The following is a 13,962-nucleotide window of genomic DNA, read 5'->3' as shown; positions in this document are numbered from 1 at the left end:
CAGCATTTTGCTCAGGAAGGATACTTCAAACGGGGTCACAGTGGCCTGGGATCGAACCCACAACCTCAAGGTTGCGAGAATGGTAATTGGAATCAAATTGTGAGGTGTCCAACGAATCCCCTCGTGATGAACACCATTTTTTTTTTAAATATACCGCCTCACATGTGATGGTGCAAAGTTCCCTGTGAGACAATTTTATTCTAGTGTTAGCTCTGTGTTCGCTTGTGTTTATTGACTTCCTCTGTTTATGCACAGTGTGAGGTAAGCATGTGTGTCAGGTATCAGTATCACCTCGATGGATGTCACGCGGATCTGCCAGCATTTGAACGGTGACTGATGTGTGCAGCCGACACTCACAGTGGAGGTGGATCTGTGTGAATGTATCTCATTTTGTGGATAAGAGCGCTCGCCCTCGCCTCTTCCACTGGGATTGGTTCCCAGGTCTGTTGTTGAATGCAGATATGTTATCTGGAAGGAATAGATACAGTTGTTGTATAACTGCGCCTGATAGTTGCACTGCCTTTAATGGATGACTAACAGAGGCATCAGCTATTAGGCAGAAGAAGAATACATGCAGACTAAATACCGTCATCCGTGCGGTTGTAAACGGTGAGTGAAAAGCCAACCAATGGCAATAGAGCAAAACCATATCAGAAAGTTGGAAAACGTATCTCCTGGCACATCCTTTGTGCTTCGTAAATGACATATTAGACCACCGTGTGATTGCGTGAACGGTGATGAAAAAGTCGACCAATGATCACACAGTCAGCAAAGGAGGTGGGACTTAACCAGAAGCGCAAGCCACAAGGCAGTGGAAGAATACCGGTACAAGCAAACTCAATATTATGTTATTTTAATTCGGTCTTTATTTTATTAAATTTTTAACAAAGATCAAATAAATGGGGGGGAAAAACTGAAATAAGAATGAATATCACAGAGTAACAATAATGTCTTTTATGCATATACTTGTTTTATAAAAAAATAAATAATAATTTACTTAATACATTTCATGACTTCACCTCCTAACCGCTAAAGGCCTAACAGCTGAGTTACTGACTAATGCTCGTACGGTGTACACACCCCTGTCCAAATGCCTTTTTTTGTGCGTGAAGACTTTTTATAGCCACCATATAAGCACCGCAACTGACTTGCAGGTGGCGTGGTTTTCCATCCAAGTCATGTCCAATGCAGCTTGGAGACACATGTTAAAGAACACCTGCACATGGCGCTGATGTGTCAACAAAACCATGGCGGTCTGACATTTTCATGCTGCGGATTTTTCTCAGAATGCTGTGGGAAGCTTTCTCAGTATCCAAAATGTCATCAGCTGCAACAATGAAAAAATAAATACAAAAATACACGTACGCGCAAAAGAGGCTTGCACGTGCACCACGCGTCGTCATCACGCGCAACCTTCAAAATGAGACTTCCAAGCCCATATGATGTCATTATGACGCAGTTTTTAAATGGGTTTAAATAAATAAATACACTGCTCGACAGAAGGACACGCGGCGGTGTGAAACAGAAACGCCGAGACACAACAAAAAGCAGAAAGGGCAACAAGGAGACATTAGAAGGCCGCAGCCTCGACATGACTAGATAAGATAAACACTTTTCTCACAGTGCAGAACGTTCATGCTGTATTTTCCCATGTAAGGATGAGCTTTTAAAATTTCAGTCTGGTTGGGGGGAAAAAAGGCAAAGTGCAAAGTGTTAACCAATTGACCATAACATTTTGTGCTAATTTTGAGAACCAAAATTTCCAAACACGCTATCGGTACCCACAACCTTATTTGGTCAAATAACCTTAAACTTTATGAACTTCCCATAAAGCGAGAATAATATCAGTTAGGACAACATACGCTGTGAGCGTCGGGATAGGTTTCAAACCGATGCTCAAATATGAATTATCCATGCAGACTGTGCGCGCAGCTTATAATGTCAAACACATTAACGGCCTTAAGACTAGCCGCAAAATCTGATCCGCGCGCGAGGCCGAGAAGACGATGACGTGTGTGGAAGTTACCGACTACGAGTGAAATGTCCTCATTCCCCGTCTCCCACCCTGCGTCACACTGGCCGCTTTGCGACCACAGCACTCTGCGGGATTAGCCGATAATGGCCATCCTGTAGGGAATGATTATACGGTTATTACACTTTTTATGTTTACAAAGCCTTTGCTAGGATGAACATGTGGCGAAGCGCACGACAAGTATCGACACATTTGAGTCTTTTTGCTTTTTCTTTCACTTTCTTTTGACCCTATTTCCAAAGAAATCCTCAAGAAGGGAAAGTGAGGGTTAGTGTAGTATGACTAGCGCATTGGAGTGGGCTTCCAGTGGTACACAAAAAATATATATATACGGAATTAAATGTTTAAACAGTGCTTCAAGCTGCAGTGGCTTCAGCTACCATCAAACAAATACAAAATAAGAACACTCTCGCATGCCCAGATCCTCACGGAAAGATTTAACAACAACTCCTAATGTCGCTAACTAAGAAACTAAGCTAACTAGCTAAACTTCTACGTTCAAGTTCCGCTGTATATGTATGGCCTGAAAGTATTTTCCGCGTAAATATTAACCGTAATTATGATTTTACTACTGTGTTACCATAGGTTAGTGATAGCCTACGCTGTGTACATTTTATTAGTGTCATTGAACGGCCAAGCTCTGCTAGACTGAGAGCAATAAGTAGAGAATGTACTTGGATATAGCCAACAAACCGGTTTTATGTACTGTACCTAAACGGGCGATTAGTGAGTACAACAATGCACGTATTGTGTTGTCTGGACTGTCCCCTTGCAAGTGAGGTGAGATATTCTGCTCTAATAATAATAAGCCTTGGTAGCAAAAACATGATCCAGCGAGGATCTCCCAAAACAAATTGTCAAAGCGAGCGTGGACCGTTATCGCGACATCGCTACCATGTGTTGGAATGTGCCCCCATCGAGCGCACGTGAGCTAGCAAAACAAGTGGCGAGCTGACACACGATTTAAAAATAAAATAAAAAATGGGGGTGGAGAGATCAAGTTTTAATCACTTTTTTTCCACTATTTGCTGAACAGATGCAAAACATATCTCTCTCACCCCTGTCTCGGCGTGCAGACGAAACAAGGTAAACGCAGGAAGCCATGATTAAAGCACTTCCTGTCTGACTGGCCGGCAGAACCAATTTGCTTGGCAGCGGCTTGTATTTTATTTCAGTCACCCCCCCCCCCCCCCACCCCTGGTGAGATTAACTAGACTAGTTTCAAACTATGCATTCTGTAAAATTCATTCAAAACTCATAATCATATACAGTAGTTTAAATGTTTCTTATATTCTATACATACATCTTTGTGCAAATGTTGTGTAACTACAAATTACTTTCATTAACTCATTCACTGCCATTGACGGCTATAGACGTCCAAAAATCATTTGAACTATTGCTATTAGTTTTTTTTCCCACTTTTGTTAACAAGAGTATGAAAACCTAGAAATGTTTGTTTTATTGTACATTTAGAAGAGATATAAAATTTGTGAGATTAATCATATCAGAAAGTGGGAAACGTATCTCCTGGCACATCCTTTGTGCTTCGCAAATGACATATTAGACCACCGTATGATTGCGTGAACGGTGATGAAAAAGTCGACCAATGATCACACAGTCAGCAAAGGAGGTGGGACTTAACCAGAAGCGCAAGCCACAAGGCAGTGGAAGAATACCGGTACAAGCAAACTCAATATTATGTTATTTTAATTCTGTCTTTATTTTATTAAATTTTTTAACAAAGATCAATTAAATGGGGGGAAAAACTGAAATAAGAATGAATATCACAGAGTAACAATAATGTCTTTTATGCATATACTTGCTTTATAAAAAAAAAAAAAAAAAGTTAACTTAATACATTTCATAGCTGGACTAAAAGAGGTGACTTCACCTCCTAACTGCTAAATGCCTAACAGCTGAGTTACTGACCAATGCTCGTTAGCCTTCACCCAATTAGAAAAGCTCAATTATGCCTCTCTTTCCCTCCTACAAATTTGACATGATGGATTTGAAAAGTCTATACAGTGTACACACCCCTGTCCAAATGCCTTTTTTGTGCGTGAAGACTTTTTATAGCCACCATATAAGCACTGCAACTGACTTGCAGGTGGCGTGGTTTTCCATCCAAGTCATGTCCAATGCAGCTTGGAGACACATGTTAAAGAACACCTGCACATGGCGCTGATGTGTCAACAAAACCATGGCGGTCTGATATTTGCACGTATTTGTATTTAGAAGAGATATAAAATTTGTGATTAATCGTGAGTTAGCTAGTGAAGTCATGCGATTAATTACAATTAAAATACAAATTTGAATCACCTGACGCCCCTAATTTTTAATATTTTCTTTTCTTATTTTTAAAAAAAAAGAAGAGAGAAAATATTCTAAAAAAAGAAATTAACAAAAGTGGCAAAAAATATTTAACTAATAGAAATAGTTCAAATGATTTTTTGACGTCTATAGCCGTCAATGGCAGTGAATGAGTTAATCTGTAAAAGCGTGCTTTGAGTGATTACACGAGCAAGTCTGGCTTTGCTTATCCACACACACTGTTGAGTCAGTCGAGGGATATGAGCTTGCTGCCTTCGGCAGGCCCGTTGTCGGGCGGCAGACTGCGCTGTCTGCTTCAGTGGCGGTTACATTAGGTAATGAAAGTTGCTTTCCAGGTCCTTGCATAGCCCCCCTCAGTGTGCAGAAATGGAACCCCAGAGGGGAAAAATCTAAATATGCCGTTACAAAAGAGCTTGTAACTAAATCATAAGTGTGCACATCTTCTTATACTTATAACTAGGGATGTGGCTATGTACAGTAATGCTGTGATATAAACAGAAGTTTCAAAATTATAATGGAAGTATAATGGATTGTTCCTGAGCAAAGTACCCACAGTCCTATAAGCCCCTTTTAAGTTGCTTACATGTCAACAGAAAATGCTGCAATATTCATGCCAGGCCACTAGTTGGCAGTCACTATGTAAAGGAATAATACATATATTTGCACCAACCAACAGTCTTAAGTTTGTAAAGTGTGTCACGCAACCCATTGAACTCTGTTACTAATGTCAAAATTGTGCTTTTTTTGTATGATAAATACCGCAAGCTAAGTTTGTTAGCAGCTAACACAACTATGCACTCTTAAGCAAAAACGGTCAAATTAATATTGTAAAAAGAAGGAAAATGTGTCAAAGTATGCGCCTATTTTGGAACGACCCTTCGGTATTTTCAATTTGCGTCAGTGAAGTGGTAGGACCCAAAGCATTTTTTTTTTCTCATGGCCCCAAATCACTGGCGTGCCTCTGGTTAAACATGAGGACTGTGACGTCTACCAGGAGATGGCACCTGCATGTTAGAAAGGTCATCAGTGGCTTCTGCAAAAGGTAGCGCCCCACATCCCCGTTCACTCCATTGAGGGTCACCGGTGGTCAGTGGCCAAGTCAAATATTTATTTGACTTCAGGTTCGAGAGCAAACGCAAGTGTTCCGTCGCGTCACGCTTTGTGTCATTAACTGGGTTCATCAGCCCCAAACAGTAGTTTCGGTTGGGTGATTAACTCCAATCTGGCCGGGTTAAGTCAGCCATTTTTTTTTTAAATTAAAATTTAAATATTTTTCAGAAACAAACTTTAACAATGTTTTGAGACATGAGATAGGATGAAACTAGTTTTTGGCCCCCCAAAAAGTTTTTTTTAGCTTATTCTATCACGACAATTCTATCGATGACAAAAAAATGTATGTGTGCAGTTTTTTTTTATCACATTCCTGCTTTTCCCATAATTGCTTTTGTTAGTACTACTGTTGTGACCAGATGTTCACTCTTTGGGACCTCCAAAAGACATAGTGCCTGCTGGACTTTAAAAGTGCCCCAGTCCGCATGCAATCTTCAGTTGTGCAACAACTTGCATTTCAGTTGTAAGCTCCTGCAGTGGGCCGGATTGTGAGTCAGTCTCGAATCTTCTGGCATTTTAAGGAGGAGGCATGAGGCACAATATGAACTTATGCTAGCACCCGTGACACATACACACGTATGCCTTTTCCCTACCGGTTCCGGTCATTCATTCCTATTGATACAACTTTATTATATGTTTTATTGCTAGCTTCATCATAGTTCAACCGGATCAGAATAGTCTGAATGTCATTTCAGTGTTAGTCACTAATTGACACCTGACTTGCAGAGCATGAAATACAGCAGAAGACTATACAGCCGCAATATGAAGTGACACATAAATGAATGACAACAACCCTGAAACACGTGACTCATTTTATTATCAAAACTGCCCAGATACATAATAATGATACTTTGGCCGACCCACTCTGAATAGTCCTACTTTTGCTATTACAATTCATGCACGTCTTAATAAGTGCTGTAAGAAGTTGAAAATGTAAATTATTTCAATTGTACCTATTATGGGAGCCAAACAAGCAAAATTCAGATAAAAAAAAAAAAGGTTTGGATTTTCCGACCTCCCCACTCCAATTCCTCTCAAATACATTTTTATTGCGCGGTTTACAGTGTAAAGCTTTTTCCTATCAAGGTCGTGCCATCAAAGCAAGAACAAAATCTGCGGGATGAAGAACTGCGCCCGCAGGTTAACGTCCTTCCTGCTGTATATTGAACAGCGCTCGGACCAGTTATATGCCGCAATCCCGCCGCTTATTTTGCTTTCATTTGAGCTCAAAAGTCGCTCAAATGCAACTTTCATGTCACAAAGAATGATCCCGCTAGATGTTGTATGTGTATTACTTTTGGGGGGGGGATTGGATATTGGACATTTTGTTGACAGTTCATCTATGTTGTAATGTTTTATATCTTTCAAAATTAAAACAAGGTATGGTTGATAAATCGCTTCTATGACAGTGTCAAGCTAATCTTGTCATACATTATGTCTGCATTCATGCTTTATTCCGGAAACATTATTTATTTTTTTATACAGCATTTATGACATTCTTTTAAAAGTCTGTGTGATCATGTGGCGTTTAACACGTCCAACCACACTAACAACAAAGCGTTTTTTATAAATGGGTTTATTTTTGCCATGTTGTCCCTCTGCCATCACCCGTCAAAATGTTTTTCCCCTGCTGTCTCTTGTCAAGCCTACTTTTGGTTCCGCTGTCTGCCACTCAACAAAGAAACCCACAGCTGCTTCGGTTCCCGCTGCAGGTAGCCGGCCTTCAGCCAGCGCCGAGTGCAGAAGAGGAAGCCACAACACAACTATCGCCTGCGCTCACCCATTAAAGACAAAAACAGATGCATGTATTTGGTTTATTATCGTCACTCCAGCTACTTAAATCGCTGGAAGAGACGCAACCTGCGGCGACAGTTTCAGGTTACAAAGCGAGCGACCCGGGTGATGTCATCCAAGTTGCGTCAGCTTGTGCATATCGATAGCAGAATGCTTGAAGGGGGTGACGGTGAAAAGACGAGTGTTACTATGGTAAGTGATTGCATTATGGGGGGAAAAAAAAAAAAGGAGGTAAGCACAGTAGATGGTACTCACAAAAACATTTGGTCTGAGATCTCTACTTCGACACTGTCTTGTGCAGGTTGTATTAAATGTACACTTTACGGATAAAATACAGTGGCATCTTAAGGACCCAACAACTCACTTAAAAACCAAGCAGCAGTTTACAAGATAGTTTACAGTTCTTTTTTTTGGGGGGGGGGGGGGGTGTTGAGACGTCAAGCTGTTTAATGCCATTCCCAACTAAGGTTTACTGGCAAACTAAACAAATGACAGATTAAAAATGACTAATGTTACTGCATGTTCCTGAGGAGTGGTGAGCGTCTCCCATCTACATCTGTACCGCCCCCAGGGGTCAAAGGCCACCACAAGGAGCTGTACAACCACAATTAATGAATAAATTCATAATGATGCACAAACAGTTGAATTCTTTACAAATTACAAAAACTGTATGTTTTTATAAAATAAAAATATTTACAAATATTTAAAACAGCTTTGTGCATCTCTATGCCAGAAATGACTCTGCTGTAGTCCATATACATTTGATGTATATCTCATTTTCATTTGAAATTGGTCATAGACTTGAGGGCAAATCATGCGTCGAAATGTGACAACCTTGACAGAAAAAAAGACATATTGCAGTTTCTTTGTGGCCTTACTGTAGATCCAGTGTTACCAGGAGAAGAGGCGACCGTGTTGAGAACTGAATGTGCAGGAGAATCGTAGGCCGCTGCCAACCAAGAATTTCAGGTCTGGATGCCGTCAAAAGAGCCAGGGCGAGCGAGTCCCTAACAAAGATGAACTGCTTTTTTTCCCCAGATCATCTGAAGCAGTTCAACTCAATAACCAATCAATCCTCTTTACTTGCTTTAAACTTTTCAAAGTGTCATTAAAAATACTTGAATTCATTTTTTTCCCCAAAGCAACATTTATTTCTGTTTAATTTGAGTTAGATGGAAGACAATGCCTAAGAATTAAACGTTCAAATTAAGGAAATTAAATACAATCTTTTTTTATTTAACAATCATATGTTTGGGTACTCACTAGAGAACCACTGATTTTGAGTACCTGAACCGGTGTCGTAACACTGGATAATCTCTTGGTTTTAGCCTGATTAAGGGCACTTGGGCTCCATTGTTTGGGACATTTTTATGTCCTAAACGAGACTCTACCACTGTCGATTGAAGTGAATGGGTGCGCTTTGATGTGGGATTAGTTCGCGAACCCGGCTGTGTTGGGGTCCACGGGGTCCCGAAGGGGTGGGAACAGCAGCTGCTTTGCTCATCAGGCGCTTTAATGGAGCGCATCGCTTCCCAGTAAAGACACAATGTACCTATTGGTGTTTGCAAAAGTGTGTTTTACACACAAGGTCATGTTTTCATAGTAACCTGAGTGGGGCAACATTCCTAGATGTTGTCGTAATCATTAGACTTTGCCGGGGGTTTATAGTTGTCTGTTCAATTGATCTAAACAAACAAACAAACAAACTACTGTATATTACGAAAACAGAAAAAGTGTGCATCTGTCTCCCAAAAGGTTTTCCAGTCAGCGCTCTAACATTCTGAAATTGAAATAACCTTCAACAAAAAAAACAGGCAACATCAAAACAGCAGCACTACACAGTAAACGGTAAAAATATATATAAAAGAACACAATTACAACTAGTGCTATGATGACTACTGCAAATTTGTTTCTATTGAGATTTCTAGTCAGTACTCGAGCAACATTGCGTCATATTGAAACTTTCAGGTGAAACAACTTCATAAACAACGTTGTTAAAACAATCAACATCAACTACTACTGAAAAGTTTTGTGCATGTCTCCATCTAAGTTTTTCTAGTCGGCACTCTAGCTTTCTCAAATGACATTCCTCAGATTTTTGGGTATTATCAAAACAACAGCAAACCCTATACACTAAAAGGTCAAATAAAAATAAAAATTAACATATTCTTACTTTCCGCCTATATTAAAACAACAAAATGTATTAATTGGTACCGTACTGTTCAGATTTCTTGAGAACCCTGAGAAGTTTATTGAAGTAAAAATGTGTCACTAAATACTCCTTAACTCATTCACTGCCATTGACGGCTAAAGACGTCAAAAATTCATTTGAACTATTTCTATTAGTTTAACATATTTTTTCCACTTTTGTTAACAAGATTGTGAAAACCTAGAATTTTTTTTTTATTGTACATTTAGAACAAAATACTACACTGCACTGTATAAAATTGGTGATTAATCGTGAGTTAACTAGTGAATTCATGCGATTAATTACAATTTAAAAAAATTATCGCCTGGTGCCCCTAATTTTTAATAATCTTTTCTCTTCTTTTTTTTTTTAAATTGCGTCAGGCGATTACTTTTTTAAATTATAATTAATCAAAAATGTTATATCTGCTCTAAATGTTAAAAAAAAAGTTTTAGGTTTTCATACTCTTATTAACAAAAGTGGAAAAAGTGGAAAACTAATGAAAATAGTTCAAATTAATTTTTGACGTCTATAGCCGTCAATGGCAGTGAATGAGTTAAAGTTTACTTTGAGCATACTGATCTGACCTAAGCACACAAAAAAAACTGTACAGTTCATGTATACTCATACTTACTGTAAATGGAGTATATAAGCTATGTACTAAATAATTATAATCAAAAGGTGTGCTATTGTTGACTTCCGTTTGCATGGTTGGCCTGTTGCTGACCTGCTGCGAATGACGCACTGCCAGAGCTGAAACACACCCAATAAGTGTTTGTGTCGAGTTGAACACATTAATTAGGCCACGTTGAGTAAACTTCACTTGCACAAGCTGCTGTACGTACATTACAAATTAAATATCGCAAGAGCATTTGATATGAAGCCAGAGCTTCAGAGAAGATCATGTTTTGATGATTTGAGCCGGTAAATTGGAGCTGCTCCGATTACAGTGGGCTACACAACGCGATGCATTGAGTCACAGTTATGTTGTGAAATCACACATTCACTGACATGATTATAAAGTGGCAGATTATCAATTTACTGATGGAGGTGATGTGGAGCTTTGACATCTTTCTCATGGGAAAATAGTCAACACACACATATTACAGTGATGTCATTCACCTGCACTGTATTAGGGCGACAAAGGCTCTTTTGTGGCCGGGCAAACACATTTGCACACGTCTCCCTGCGTGGATCATGTGAGCAGAGTGAATTGACTGCACATGTGGCCTTCCAGCGGGCCATATATCACCGCTTTGCCGTGTCGTTCATCAAGGCGGCAGGGGAGCGAGAGCGGCTGTGTTGTCACTTAGTCACTTCTCACTTTGGAAGGCCAGGGTAACGAGGCAAATCGGGCCGGGTCGCGTGGCGGTCAACGCGTTTCCCAGTTGAGGCATGTCGAGCATCTGAACACAAAACGGTACTCGAACAGATCGCTTGGATTGTCGGGGAATGCATTCATGGCTACTGAATAAGGTGAAAATGTCTCGTGTTAAAGTTCAGTAGCATCTTCATGTTACACCATTGCATTTATAATATAATATATGGATATTTTTAACAAAGCATTGCCTAGTCTTTAGATTCTATTTCATATTATTTTATGTTTTTATAAAGTATAACATACACGTTTCTATATTACGGAAGCATATTGCATTCACTTGAAAAAAAACAAAGTCCTGTTTTTCTGACAAATTTTTGGGGGGAGCTTTGTTTTTTTGAGGGTTTTTTCAGTTTTATTGAATATTTTTTCCCTGTTTTTGAGTATTTTTTTCTGTTTAAAAAAAATTCTATTTTCCTCTGTTTTTCTGAATTTTTTTTTTCTGTTTTTCGGAGTAATTTTTCCCTGTTTTATAAATTAATTATTTTTCAGTTTTTCGGAATATTTTTTTTTGTTAAAAGGTTTTTTTCCCCTCAGAGATTAGAGAACAAACCACAATACAGTATACACATTCATTCCTTTACTGAGAGCCAGTGAGTAAACATGACCATGTTATTGCATATGGAGGTATACAGGAAAGTGTTCGATTCCGCTATTAGCGAGTCTGCAACAAGTCACTTGGAGTTCAGAGGTTAAAAAAAGTACACAAGATCTGTTTTTTGGAGAGAAAAAAAATCTGTATTTTTGAAGAAAAAAAATCTGTTTTTTTAAATATTTGTTCCCCTGTTTTTTTGAGTAATTTTTCCTCGTTTTTCTGGGAAAAAAATTCTGAAATTTTTTTGACCGAAAAAAATATTCAGTAAAACAGTAAAAAAAATATTCAGAAAAACAGAAAATAAGAAACACATACTCAAAAAAACAAAGCTCCCCCCAAAAAAATAGTCAGAAAAACAGGAGTTGTTTTTTTTTCAAGGGAATGAAATACGCTTCCGTACTATACAAGTAAAACATTGTATAGAAAAAAAACACAATAAAACATTTTTAAAAATCGAGAGGAAGAAACGTGTTTTATAAAGCGTAATTACTGTACATTGAACTACCTCCTAGCAGACATACAAACACGATAATTTTTTTTTTACATGATCTCAAACAGACAATTAAGACCATGGTAACATGACAATACAGTCAAATACTATGTTGTAATACAATTTGTCCCACATTGCCCGTGTTTATGACTATAGGCAGCATGTTCAGATCAGCACGTCCCTCACGCACATGGCAACAAGGCGGCCAGAGTAACAAACAAACCAAAGTAAAAGACTGAAAAGCACAAGATGACATGCAGATTTAGCGGATAACATAAAGACAATGACATGCCACGCTCATCGTAAATAATGCAACCGCCCTCCTTGTCATTAGCAATGTGTGGCTGTGAGGCAGCAGGTTTCATTCTTAAACAATCAAAAGTGTGTGCAATGCACCCTTGACAAGTTACGAGTTTGTGAAGCCATTTTGGAGAGGAGGTGGAGAAAATGAGTTTCGGCTTTTGAGAGTTGAAACTGACATTGCAGGTTCTTATCTCACTGGGCCAAAGGCTAACAAGTTTCACAGCATGCTGCGATGACCGAGAGCAATGGCATCCACGTTTGTTTACGCCTCCGATTTTTGTGTTATCTTTCGTTCTCATTATGCGATTCGTGTACAGGTTGAGCACACGGCAGCAAGACTGTTAGTTCAATCTGAGCATCAAATCTGTTGTTAGCCATTTTCAGCATCCTGTTTAGGGATAGAGACTTTATCATTCCCATGCCCATGGCTTGCCAATCAACATGAGCAAAATTGTAACCTGGCAAGAAGTTTTTCTGTCTCCGACTGCAGTTAAAAGCAGTTTGGGATGCTTTATGGCCGTCACACTGCTGCAACGCATCGTGCAATTTACGCTACCCATGGTACGTTTTTTGAAACAGGATATGTTCTTGACAAGAACACCTAGAGCAGGCCTTTGTGCAAAGCCAGTTAAAGTCTATCCTAGAGGACTGCCCTGGATCTTGGCATCAACATAAGCTTAATTCTGTAGATGCTCGGGAATGTTAAAGCTTTACTTGCACTTCGAGCGGAAGATTATGATGCTGAACCTGAAGTTTGTTTGAGTAAAGCATTATACATTTTTCGCTTGAAGTCTGATTAACCTGAAATCGGTTCAGGTAAGCTTTGTCACTCTCCGAACCTTTTTTGTTTTATGCCGAGTTTCAGTGCAGCTCGTCTTGATATACACATCCTGGCTTTGCAAAAACGCCTGCTCTAGGACTTATCATGGAACAAGCCGTATCATGTTTATGTAATTGTAAATAATACAAACAGCTGTACAAGAAGGTAAAAATAACAAGTGTGGACATCTGAGACCTCGAAGCTGGAGACGGTTATGACGAGCTCTTGAGCAAAATTAAGACTTTTTTTTTTCCTCATTTGAGTATGCGCCACAAAATTTGGTGCCCCAAGGCAACTGTGCCTACCAGTACCAAACCCACAAAGCTCCACCAATGGTTTATAAAATTAAACTAGTCTACGTCCTGAACCAAAACGTTCACATCCATTGAAAAAGCATCGTCTTCAAATAGAGTCAAGAAATCCTCACCAAGAAAACTGAATCTACCTGCTTAAAGGTAATGCCCAATAAAATCCCAATTGCACACATTTCTTTGTGTTCAGTGAACCGTGATTTCAGTGTGTGTGTGTGGGGGGGGGGGGGGCTAATGGCTCCGACACAGGACCTCTGCTTTTATTTCCTGGCTCATTCTTTTCCATCCGAGTCCAGCACTAACAATGATACGACTGCTGGCGGTTGTGTTGACACAGCAAAAGCTCGCCTTTGATTTTCTGTCAAAGTGGGTCAAAAGACAAACACGCGGGGCTCGAGTGTAGTTGAAAGGTGAGGGTGGTGCTCACAGGAGGGGGTGATGGAAATGGGGACCAAAGCGCCCCTCAACTACACCCCTTGTCAAGGTTGCATGCAGTCAAACGTGAAGCCACCCATGCAGAAGGGCCCACCTTGATCCATTTGATCTTATAAACAAAGCTGGAGGAGGAAGAGCTCTGTAAAAAGGTTTTATTTGAAGAATGTGGAGATGT

Source organism: Leptonotus elevatus, chromosome 17 (assembly GCF_054856555.1).
Source record: "Leptonotus elevatus isolate MCC_2025b chromosome 17, RoL_Lele_1.0, whole genome shotgun sequence".
In the NCBI taxonomy this organism is placed as follows: Eukaryota; Metazoa; Chordata; class Actinopteri; order Syngnathiformes; family Syngnathidae; genus Leptonotus; species Leptonotus elevatus.
Note: the sequence above shows the minus strand (reverse complement) of the source record.